This window comes from Podarcis gaigeae (assembly GCF_964106915.1).
Source record: "Podarcis gaigeae genome assembly, chromosome: 3".
Taxonomy (NCBI): Eukaryota; Metazoa; Chordata; class Lepidosauria; order Squamata; family Lacertidae; genus Podarcis; species Podarcis gaigeae.
This window is the reverse complement of record NC_139680.1, coordinates 114,524,359-114,534,981: the sequence shown is the minus strand read 5'-3', so window position 1 is coordinate 114,534,981 and position 10,623 is coordinate 114,524,359. Positions and strand designations below refer to the sequence as shown.

Sequence of the window (10,623 nt, the reverse complement as noted above, 5' to 3'; positions counted from 1 at the left end):
CTGGCGTCTCCCCTTTATCGATCCTTGGAGCTCCCAACGACTGAATGAAGAAGTGTTTTACTGTACAGTGATACCTCATGTTACGTTTGCTTCATGTTACATTTTTTCAGGTTGTATCCCACAGCGACCCAGAAGTACTGAAAAGGGTTACTTCCAGGTTTTGCCGCTCGCACGTGCACAGAAACGCCAAATTGTGCCATGCACCTGCACAGATACAGTGCTTCAGGTTGTGTGCTTTTCATGTTGTGAACGGGCCTTCGGAACAGATCCCGTTCGCAACCAGAGGTACCACTGTAACTTGTGCATGCTCTGTTAGTTTGCTTGAAGACTGTTTCATTTTTGCTGTGATTGCCCCTGATTTCAAAATAACTCTTGCATTTGACAAAATACCTACCAGCATGCCTTTGTCAGTCAAAGCAACAATTGGGAACTTAAAACATCATGCATGTCATCAAGTGTAGGACATGTGGGCATGGCTTGGCCAAAATGGTAGGTCTGGTGGGACAAATTAGACCCAGAGGCTAGAGGGCAGCTCTCCTGCAGCCAACACAATGCCTTCCTGGTTTGATGATGATGATGATGCCACATGGGGCTCATTAATCTGCAAAGGTAGTGCATCTAGGAGAAGGAAAACTCTGATCCTAAACCTTCGCTGCCTTTTGGGATATCTTCAGGAGAAGAAAAGGGCTAAGGAATAAACCCTACAGAAATCCAGAATGGCATCCCTAAATCTCTGCATTTGCTAATCTGCAGGCATCCATCTTGGGTCTGTAAGCTCTTTGCTCCAAGTTATTTAAGAGAATGGATGTGTTTATCTCTGTTCTCCAGTAAACAGCCTCAGGCTGTTGGAGGTTGTTTGGTGAAGAGACGGAGAGTTTATTTTCAGTTCAGGTTGCAAGATATTTGTAATCTAAGACAGTGATCTAGAGCCAGTGTGGTGCAGTGGTTAAGAGCGGTAGTCTCGTAATCTGGTGAACTGGGTTGGTATCTCCACTCCTCCACATGCAGCTGCTGGGTGACCTTGGGCTAGTCACACTTCTCTGAAGTCTCTCAGCCCCACTCACCTCACAGAGTGTTTGTTGTGGTGGAGGAAGGGAAAGGAGATTGTTAGCCGCTTTGAGACTCCTTCGGGTAGTGATAAAGCGGGATATCAAATCCAAATTATTCTTCTTCTTCTAAGACAAATATGCTGAGATAAGAAATTGTGCAATGATCTGAATGCAACTTTTATTGTTTTAAGCTGTTTTGGTGTTAAGTTCCATAAGCAAGGTTTTGAACCATATTTTTGGGCTGGGAAATTTTTATTTCAAAGAAGAGTGGGTTTTTATTTATCCAATGGCTTCCATATGCACAATATTGATAACTCCAATACATGTAACTGAAGTGGGGGGACTTTTTTAGCCCAGCAGGCCCATTTGCAAGCAAGAGACATTATCACAGTTCAATGACATATTCTTGCCAGGCAAAAGTACTTGAGGAGGGTGCAGAACAGAGCCAGTCTTGTTGAGAAGACATGGCCTAGTGAACCAATCAGCATGAAAGATTATTGTGTTGGCCGCTGAGAAGAGTCTTCTCACTTGGCTGACATGCTTCCTTGTCCTCTTGTGCTGCTTAAAGCCAATCAGAGTGGAAGGCGGGGAGTTAGCCAGTGAGGAGACCCTTCCTCTACCCTTTAATGCTGATTGGTACTGAGAGATGGCTGCTGTTGTGGGAGAAGGCAGGCATGGAACAAACCCCGAGGAGGAGTGCTGACTTGGAGATGATGATGATGGAGAGAAAGTAAGCAATTGACAGAGTTTGCAAAGAAAGAGGGTCAACAGTCAGCATAATAGCCAGCAGGAAGGAGGGGAAGAGGAGGAGGATGTGGTGAAAGAGGATACCAGTGAAGGAGGAACCACAGAGGGGTTTGGAGAAGGCAGTGGAGACAAGTGAAAGTGGAAAAGAAGAGAGGAGATAGGAGAACTTGGGCTGAAGGTGCTTCATGGCTGTTGCCTCTCCTTGCTGCAGGACCCAGCTGAAGAAGACCAATGGGTTCAGCATCTGGTGGGGCGGGGTGCAGGTGCCTCTTCATTCAGACACAACAGGCCTATAATGGAGACGTGTGTTATCTTTGCACTTTCCTTGGGTGCATGCTGGCCCAACTTTTGGAGGAGGCAGCATAACTAAGCATTCTCTCTCTCTCCTTGTACTTCCTCTGGTTGGTTGGTTTTTTAACAAGAATCCCAACAGCAAAAAAAGTGGGGAAGATGTGTGAGAAAAGAAAAGATGTATGGTTTTGTTCCAGCCCGAACCCAGTAGCGACAGAGGAAAAAAGAGAATAAGTTTGGGGCGAGATGAAGTGTGTTTGTATAGTTCAATCCACTTAGAACAGAGTCTGGATGTTTCTGTTAAGGTGGCAATATAATGTAGGATTGCGGGTGGTCAATGCTGTGGGGAGCATATATATAACAAGATGCATTCCTGGGATGTTTAAACAAAAAAAATTCCTTCCAGTAGCACCTTAAAGACCAACTAAGTTAGTTCTTGGTATGAGCTTTCGTGTGCATGGTATCTGAAGAAGTGTGCATGCACACGAAAGCTCATACCAAGAACTAACTTAGTTGGTCTTCAAGGTGCTACTGGAAGGATTTTTTTTTATTCCTGGGATGGTGAGTGATGGGATGAAACTTCAATAAGTTATCATTGCCTTCTTTCCCACTCAACCTCAGAAAGACATACCCTCCTCTGGCATTCATAACTCAACAGAACTTCAAACAAAGTACGAGACTAAAAGCCCATCTTTATTGTATAGTTTCAGATGATTGGCTGTGGCTGTGGGGGGGGGCATCATGGACTCAGAACCTCTCGATTGGCTGATACACAGCACACAATTGGTTGACGCTCTTCAGTCATCTATAATCATAAGAAACAGAACATCAGAATAAGAACCAAAGAGCACATTGGAAGAGTTTATAACAAAATACTAGACTCATGTGAGATAAATTTGGCCCCAGGTCAGTAAACATCATGGCAGAGCTGAGATTTGAACTTACTCTACTTGGCCTGAACCACCACCCTGACCCTATACAGCATATTGAGATTCCCCACCTCATCTTTATCAGTAAAAAGATAAAGGGACCCCTGACCATTAGGTCCAGTAGTGGCCGACTCTGGGGTTGCGGCGCTCATTTCGCTTTATTGGCCGAGGGAGCCGGCATACAGCTTCCGGGTCATGTGGCCAGCATGACTAAGCCACTTCTGGCGAACCAGAACACAAAAACACTTTGACGTACTTTCGAACTGCTAGGTTGGCAGGAGCAGGGACCAAGCAACGGGAGCTCACCCCGTCGCGGGGATTTGAACTGCCGACCTTCTGATCAGCAAGTCCTAGGCTCTGTGGTTTAATCCACAGCGCCACCCACATCCCAATCTTTATCAGTCTTGGGTACCAAAATGCCTTTCTTTGGTTCAGAAGGGGTCACTGCCATCACAATTTATAATCTGGACTCATGCCGCAATAACTGTACATTATCCTGAAGTAAGTCCCACTGACAACAGATGGAGTCAGAGCCAACCCAAAGGGGCTAGAGAAGAAGCAATCCCCTACAATTCAAATGTCAGTTGCAGCATTTTTTTTCTGCCCAAAGAAAGATGGGAGGGACCTTTTTTCCATAGCTATCACTCACATCAAATAGAGCCATACTTCTAAAACAGGTTGAGGATTCACCAAAGACATCTGTGAGTGCTGGAAGACTTGTTCCCTGCCTTGCAGGCCTTTTCTCACCTGGCCTAGGAAGGTGGGGCCTGGACTGACTCCAGCTACAAAAGCTGAGGCTACAGGCCCTTGGGCTGGGATCTTGTTTAGTGGGGGTTGTAGAAGAGTGGGGGTTTTGCTGTTATTTATATAATCTTTTTGTATCTTTGTTTTTAGATGATTCATGATTTATGTGAAAATTGCTCAGTTGGATTGTGTATTTATTGTTTATGACTGATTCTGTTCAGTTTGTAATTGTGTAATTTGTTTTCATGTTGTAAGCCACTTTGAGCATGGTTTTAACTATGGAAAGGTGGCAGCCAAATAAAATTATGTATGCATGCATGCATTACTGTGAACTGTTGCCTTGAAGATAATATAATAATAATTTATTATTTATACCCTGCCCATCTGGCTGGGTTTCCCCAGCCACTCTGGGCAGCTTTCAACAAAAGATTAAAAATACATTAAAACATCAGTCATTAAAAACTTCCCTAAACAGAGCTGCCTTCAGATGTCTTCAAAACATCAGGTGATTGTTTATTTCTTTGACATCTGATGGGAGGGGCATTCCACAGGGCGGGCGCCACTACGAAGAAGGCCCTCTGCCTGGGTCCCTATAACTTCGCTTCTCGCAGTGAGGAAACTGCCAGAAGGCCCTCAGAGCTGGACCTCAGAGCTGAACAATGGGGGTGGAGATGCTCCTTCAGTTATACTGGGCTGAGGCCATTTAGGGCTTTAAAGGTCAGCACCAACACTTTGAATTGTCCTCAGAAACATACTGGGAGACAATGTAGGTCTTATGTGGTCCTGGCGGCTGCTCCCAGTCACCAGTCTAGCTCCCGCATTCTGGATTAGTTGTAGTTTCTGGGTCACCTTCACCTCTTTGCCACCACTATCACCACTTGGTAGGCTCAACGTTGAGCTCTAACCCGTGTCTGGTCCGATTCAAAATGAGTTTTCCGCCACCAGCTCTCTAGCCATCTCAGCGATTGTTTCATCGCCCTCAGCTCTGGGGAAAACCATGGGGCTGTCCAGGCTTCATGCAATTGAAGAGGGTGTTTTGGAGCCAGACAGTCGATAGCCCTGGTTAACTCTGCATTCTAGCAGGCCACCAGGGAATCGGCTGAAAGGCCATCAACATGGGATAAAGCATCCCCTACCACTCTCTGGAAACCACTTGGATCCATTAAGTGGAGGGGGCAGACCATCCGAATTGGTCCCACACCTTCCCACTGGTGGAGGAAGGCGGGTGGGGAGTGTGGTGCACACCGGGTGTCAGCCGTGAAGGCGGGTGACATCACCGCGCCACCACCACCCACACTCGCTACATGGGCGGCACCCCCAGACGCTCACTGCGCAGGCGGTAGGCTGCTAGGGATGCTGCTGCATGCGGCTAGTGGCGCCCCTCCAGAAACTCGCCACGTAGGTGGCAAGCAGCTAGGGATGCTTGCCGTGCGGGCAGCTAGCCCCACCCCACGGGCCGGCTAGCCCCGCCCCCACCCCACTCCAGGAGGCGGGACAGATAGCTCCGCCGCTGCACCTCCCTGCAGAGGGAGAGGGTCGTGGAGAAGTCCAGTTGAACCAGGAAGTGATCTGACCATGGCACTTCTTTTGTTTTTTGTCAGATTACCCACATCAAACTTATTCAGGGACAGCCCCATGGAGGCCATGCTTTCCATGAAGTCTGGAGTGGCCCCTCGTCAGGTCGTGTCAGCATGGATGTTAAAATCGCCTAGGACAACCAAGCTAGGTGTCTCCAGCAGAACATCCGCCATGACCTGAAGCAGCTCAGGCAGGGAATCCTTGGCACAGAGAAAAATCTTACAATCTACTGCAGCAATAGAACCCTGTACCAAATGTCCCAATATTTTGGGTCTTAGTGTCACATGGGGCCTTATTGCAAATGCCTGGATGCTTGGCACACTTCTCTAAACAGTTAACTGCCATGCTGATTTCACCACCTACTCCGCAACTCTCCTTATCCTTTTCTGTCCTCTCACCAGGGCCTCTGAAATTAGAAAGTTTCCACTCTCTTCAATCAGTGGTTTTCAGTAGACTTGTATCTTAGTACCAACAGCCAGATGGGCTGGATATAAATAATAAATTATTATTATATTATTATAACACCTTGAACTTGGGTCTGTGGCAGATCTGCACCAGTGCAAATCCTGAAAGCAGGGTGTTATATGCCTTTTACTGGAATCAAACAACTCAAATCATAGAGCGCCCCCATTCCTTCTCATTCGCCTTTTTTGGATCCTAACTCCCACATGTTCTGAGCATTGCTAAAGATGCTACTATACTGTCCTTTCACACAAAAATTGGCATACTCGTTTGCTTCAGCAAACTCACTCCTACACAGGCATTCCCTCAGATTCTTCTTCACAGTTCCCATCATACTCCCAGCCTGGACCCTGCATTGCATTTAATGCAAGACTGATCTTGCAGATCACAAATGAGCACTTGAAGGAAACCTATCTTACTTTTTACAGCAGTAGATGTTGTCATGTTTTTGGCATATCACACTTCCAGACCATTGCTTTTCATCTTCACCGCACTTATCCTTGCATTCGCCATTACAAAATGGTTCTGGATATATATTTCAAAAAGAGAGAGTTGGGTTAGATGAGCAGCTAAGGATGGTGAGCTGGAAGCTGTTGAATCTCATATCCCTTAGCCATGTCCTCTGACGAGAATCTCTTGGTTGCAGTTTTCTATATGGGCTGGTTCAGATGTCCTATTCATTCAGCATTCATTCTGAATTACTTACACAAAGCTTATGCTGAGGTTAGGTTATATCTCTTTTTTAAAAACCAAGTTTTTATTCCAATTTGTTTGTTGGAAAACAATGAACATTCATCCTGACTTGCTTGAAAGGTTCTTTTTATATGATTTCACCATGTTATCCAACCCACATTTCCATGCATTATCCCATCACTTTCCTAACTTCAGAGAGTCAGTTTCCGCTTTTAACATGGATTTGTTCAACCAGGGCAACAAATAACTTATTATCCAGTTTAATTGAGCAAACCTAAATCTCTCACTATGCGTTTGAACCCCTCTTCCAAAATACCAGCAACCCACAGGCACCCAAAATTTCTTGTTTTTCCTACCTTAAATTTAGTTCACCACACCTCTCCATCGGTTTGCTTTCTTTAAGCTCTCGTGAGAATATATCACCATTTTGAAGATCTCACGAGAATATATCCGCATTTTAGCACACATTTCTCATACACATTCTTGTATAATATTTTAGCTTTGGTGCCCCCTATATTTTTGGGGTAGGGGCCAGCCCAGCCAACCACTCCCATGACCCAAAAGTGTGGAGCCAAAGCGTGGAGCTGAATGTGGCATGTCTCCAGCAGCTGGCTCCTTCTTCTCCTGCTGCTGCTGCTGCAGAGGGGAAGAAGGGGCGAAGCAGACTCCTGCTGGTGGCAGTGCTAAGCAGAGGGGAAAGCCCCGGGCCATTGAGCCACATGGCCGCCACATTCAGCTCTGCCCTCGGCTCCTCATGATGCCTCTGGCTCTAACAATTAAACTTAAGTCACACATACAATGCTCCATATTGTGGGTGGGGAGGGGGTGTATAAGGCTGAAAGATCAGAACTAGGAATGTACAGTAGTTCAGTTTCTTCAGCTATTTTATACCAGCTCTATTAAAAGCAAATAGCAGTAAAAAAAAATAGGGCTGTACATGCCATACCCACCCACATTAAAAATGAATCCAGTGTCTAATTCAGCACTTTAAAGGTAAAGGTAAAGAGACCCCTGACCATTAGGTCCAGTCGTGACCAACTCTGGGGTTGCGGCGCTCATCTCACTTTATTGGTCGAGGGAGCCGGCGTACAGCTTCTGGGTCATGTGGCCAGCATGACTAAGCCGCTTCTGGCAAACCACAGCAGCGCACGGAAACGCCGTTTACCTTCCCACCAGAGCGGTACCTATTTATCTACTTGCACTTTGACGTGCTTTCGAACTGCTAGGTTGGCAGGAGCTGGGACCAAGCAACGGGAGCTCACCCCATTGCGGGGATTCAAACCGCTGACCTTCTGATCAGCAAGTCCTAGGCTCTGTGGTTTAACACACAGCACCACCCGCGTCCCATAATTCAGCACTTTAGATCAGCCCTAATCCAATATTGAATGATATGATGCCAACTCTACCAGGATCCTCACCCCAGAAAAATTCAGGGGCAACACTAAAGCTTAATTAGCATTTTAAAACCTAATTAAACATATAGTCAGGATGTGGAAGAAGGAGAACGCATTGCTGGGTGCTGCTATATGAGGGGGGGTCAACTAGACCCCTGTGAAAGCAGGTTGAGCTGTCCACATAGCTCTTTCAGTGCATGTCACAATCTAAGTAATATTGCCCCTGTACCATACCTGTGGCCCTTACTAGGAATGGAGAGAAGAAGGAGAAGATGAAGAGGAAACCATAGATCAGGCAAGATAACTTCATGGCTGAATCAACTTGCTGGATATTCTGAGGAGGGAACAGAAGGTGCTCCTTATTTATAGGCCATTGAATGACAGCAGTCCATCGAGGGATAGAGGAGGAGTTTGAAGTGCAGGTCTGTAATGTTGGGGTGGGGAGGGGCCTTTTTCTGCCACATTCCCATCTGGACAGCTTTCAGAGGGTGCACAATGCATTAAACAAAACGAGGAGACACCAACAAGTTGCACACAGTGATGCAGTTGGGCATTTTTAGAATCTAGATTTAAGACCACATGAACATAAGAAGACCATGACTGCATCAGACCGAAGCATCCTGTTATCATAGTGGCCAGACAGATGTCTGAGGGAAGCCCACAAGACAAGCATGAGTATAGCAGCAACACTCTCCCAGCTTCTGACTCCCAGCGGTCGGTATTCAGTAGTGTTGTGCTAAAACTGGCCTTCCAGGTTCTCCAAAGCTTTCTTCCAATGTGAAAGAGGTTTTTCAAGGTGCCATGGGTTAATAATAATAATAATAATAATAATAATAATAATAATAATAATAATATTTCCCCAGCCACTCTGGGCAGCTTCCAACAAAAGATTAAAATACAATAATTCATCAAATCTTAAAAACTTCCCTAAACAAGGCTGCCTTCAGATGTCTTCTAAAAGTCAGGTAGTTGTTTATTTCTTTGACATCTGATGGGAGGGTGTTCCACAGGGCGGGCGCCACTGCCGAGAAGGCCCTCTGCCTGGTTCCCTGTAACTTCGCTTCTCGCAATGAGGAAACCGCCAGAAGGCCCTCGGCGCTGGACATCAGCGTCCGGGCAGAACGACGGGGGTGGAGATGCTCCTTCAGGTATACTGGGCCGAGGCCATTTAGGGATTTAAAGGTCAGCACCAACACTTTGAATTGTGCTTGGAAACATACTAGGAGCCAATGTAGGTCTTTCAAGACCTACAGAATAACCTCATAGTTTGATCAAGTCAAAGACCCATCTTGCCAGAGGTGGATTGAGGGTAGTATAACCAGTTTGGCCACACTGGGTGCCGGTGCCACGGGGAGTGCCACAACAATGATGTTGAATAAGGCACAAGAGGTGGGGGTGCCAAATTTTACTATCACACTGGGTGCTGCTGAAATTTGAGAGCCCCAAGTGCACCACTGATCTTACCCAACATCTCATAGCAGCCAAGCAGGTGCCCACAAGCCTGACCTGACTGCAACAACATTTTCCCTATTTGTGAGTCCCAGGAAATGGCAGTTAGAGGCATCCTGCCCTCAACTTAAGGCTCCTACAGGGCCCCACTTATTTAACTTGTAATGTATACTACTTCACTTAATTCCCAGTGCGGAAAACCGGCTGCTTCTGAGGCCCTCCTAGTCACTTTGCTGCTGAGTAGAGTCTTGGACTTCTGCCCCAAAGCCCAGTCTTGGTGGCACCACTAGTTGAACCCAGGAACTTCAGCTGGCAAATGATGCTCTCTGACACAGAAATAAGGCCCCTCTCCATAGATGGCAATCTGTAAATAGTCCATGAGGAAGCCATAGCTAATAGTCAATGAACGATCAGGATTCAGCCTGAAGGATACAGTGTTCTCTTAAATAGCCACTATTCAAAATGTATGCATTATAGTGTATTCAAGCATGTAGTTCCTGATCACCTGCAGGCATTTTGAGAGGAGGCCTGTTTGCTAGATATCTTCTAGTCTAGATTCAGACCAGGACTGAGGATGGCAATCAGGGTTCCATTTCTTAACAGTTTTAACAGGAGGCTACAAGGTATGGCGGGACGCAGGTGGCGCTGTGGGTTAAACCACAAAGCCTAGGACTTGCCGATCAGAAGGTCGGCGGTTCGAATCCCCATGAGGGGGTGAGCTCCGGTTGCTTGGTCCCTGCTCCTGCCAACCTAGCAGTTCGAAAGCTCGTCAAAGTGCAAGTAGATAAATAGGTACTGCTCCAGGTGGGAAGGTAAACGGCGTTGCCATGCGCTTATCTGGTTCGCCAGAAGTGGCTTAGTCATGCTGGCCACATGACCCAGAAGCTGTATGCTGGCTCCCTCAGCCAATAAAGTGAGATGAGCGCCGCAACCCCAGAGTTGGTCATGACTGGACCTAATGGTCAGGGGTCCCCTTTACCTTTTTACAAGGTATGGCATAGCCCAGGGGTCGGCAAAGTTTTTGTGGCGTGGGCCGGTTCACGGTCCTGCAGACACCACAGTGGGCTGGAGTGTGTGTGTGTGTGTAGGCATGCACACACACACACACAAACACATGCTCAAACGCTATTTCCGGCTCTCCTTCTGGCACGGAGGAGGCATGCGCAGCTTCCCACTGGCTGCAGGAACTTCCTGCAGCCAATGGGAAGCCAGCCAGCGTTGCAGAAGGCGGTCCCCGCTCTGCTCCATGCTGGTTTAGTGCGCCGAACAGGAGCCAACCGAGCAGGT

The 10,623-nt window shown here is 46.9% G+C and overlaps 1 long non-coding RNA gene across 1 annotated transcript; it reads right to left on the bottom strand.

Annotated features, from left to right (window-relative positions):
• Positions 1-2,759: 2,759 nt before the first annotated feature.
• LOC310842101 lies at positions 2,760-8,115 on the bottom strand. The gene is made up of 2 exons (XR_014562863.1): positions 6,220-8,115; positions 2,760-2,892 (listed from the first exon to the last, which is right to left on the bottom strand). It is a non-coding gene; the product is annotated as an uncharacterized lncRNA (long non-coding RNA).
• Between the last annotated feature and the right edge of the window lie 2,508 nt (positions 8,116-10,623).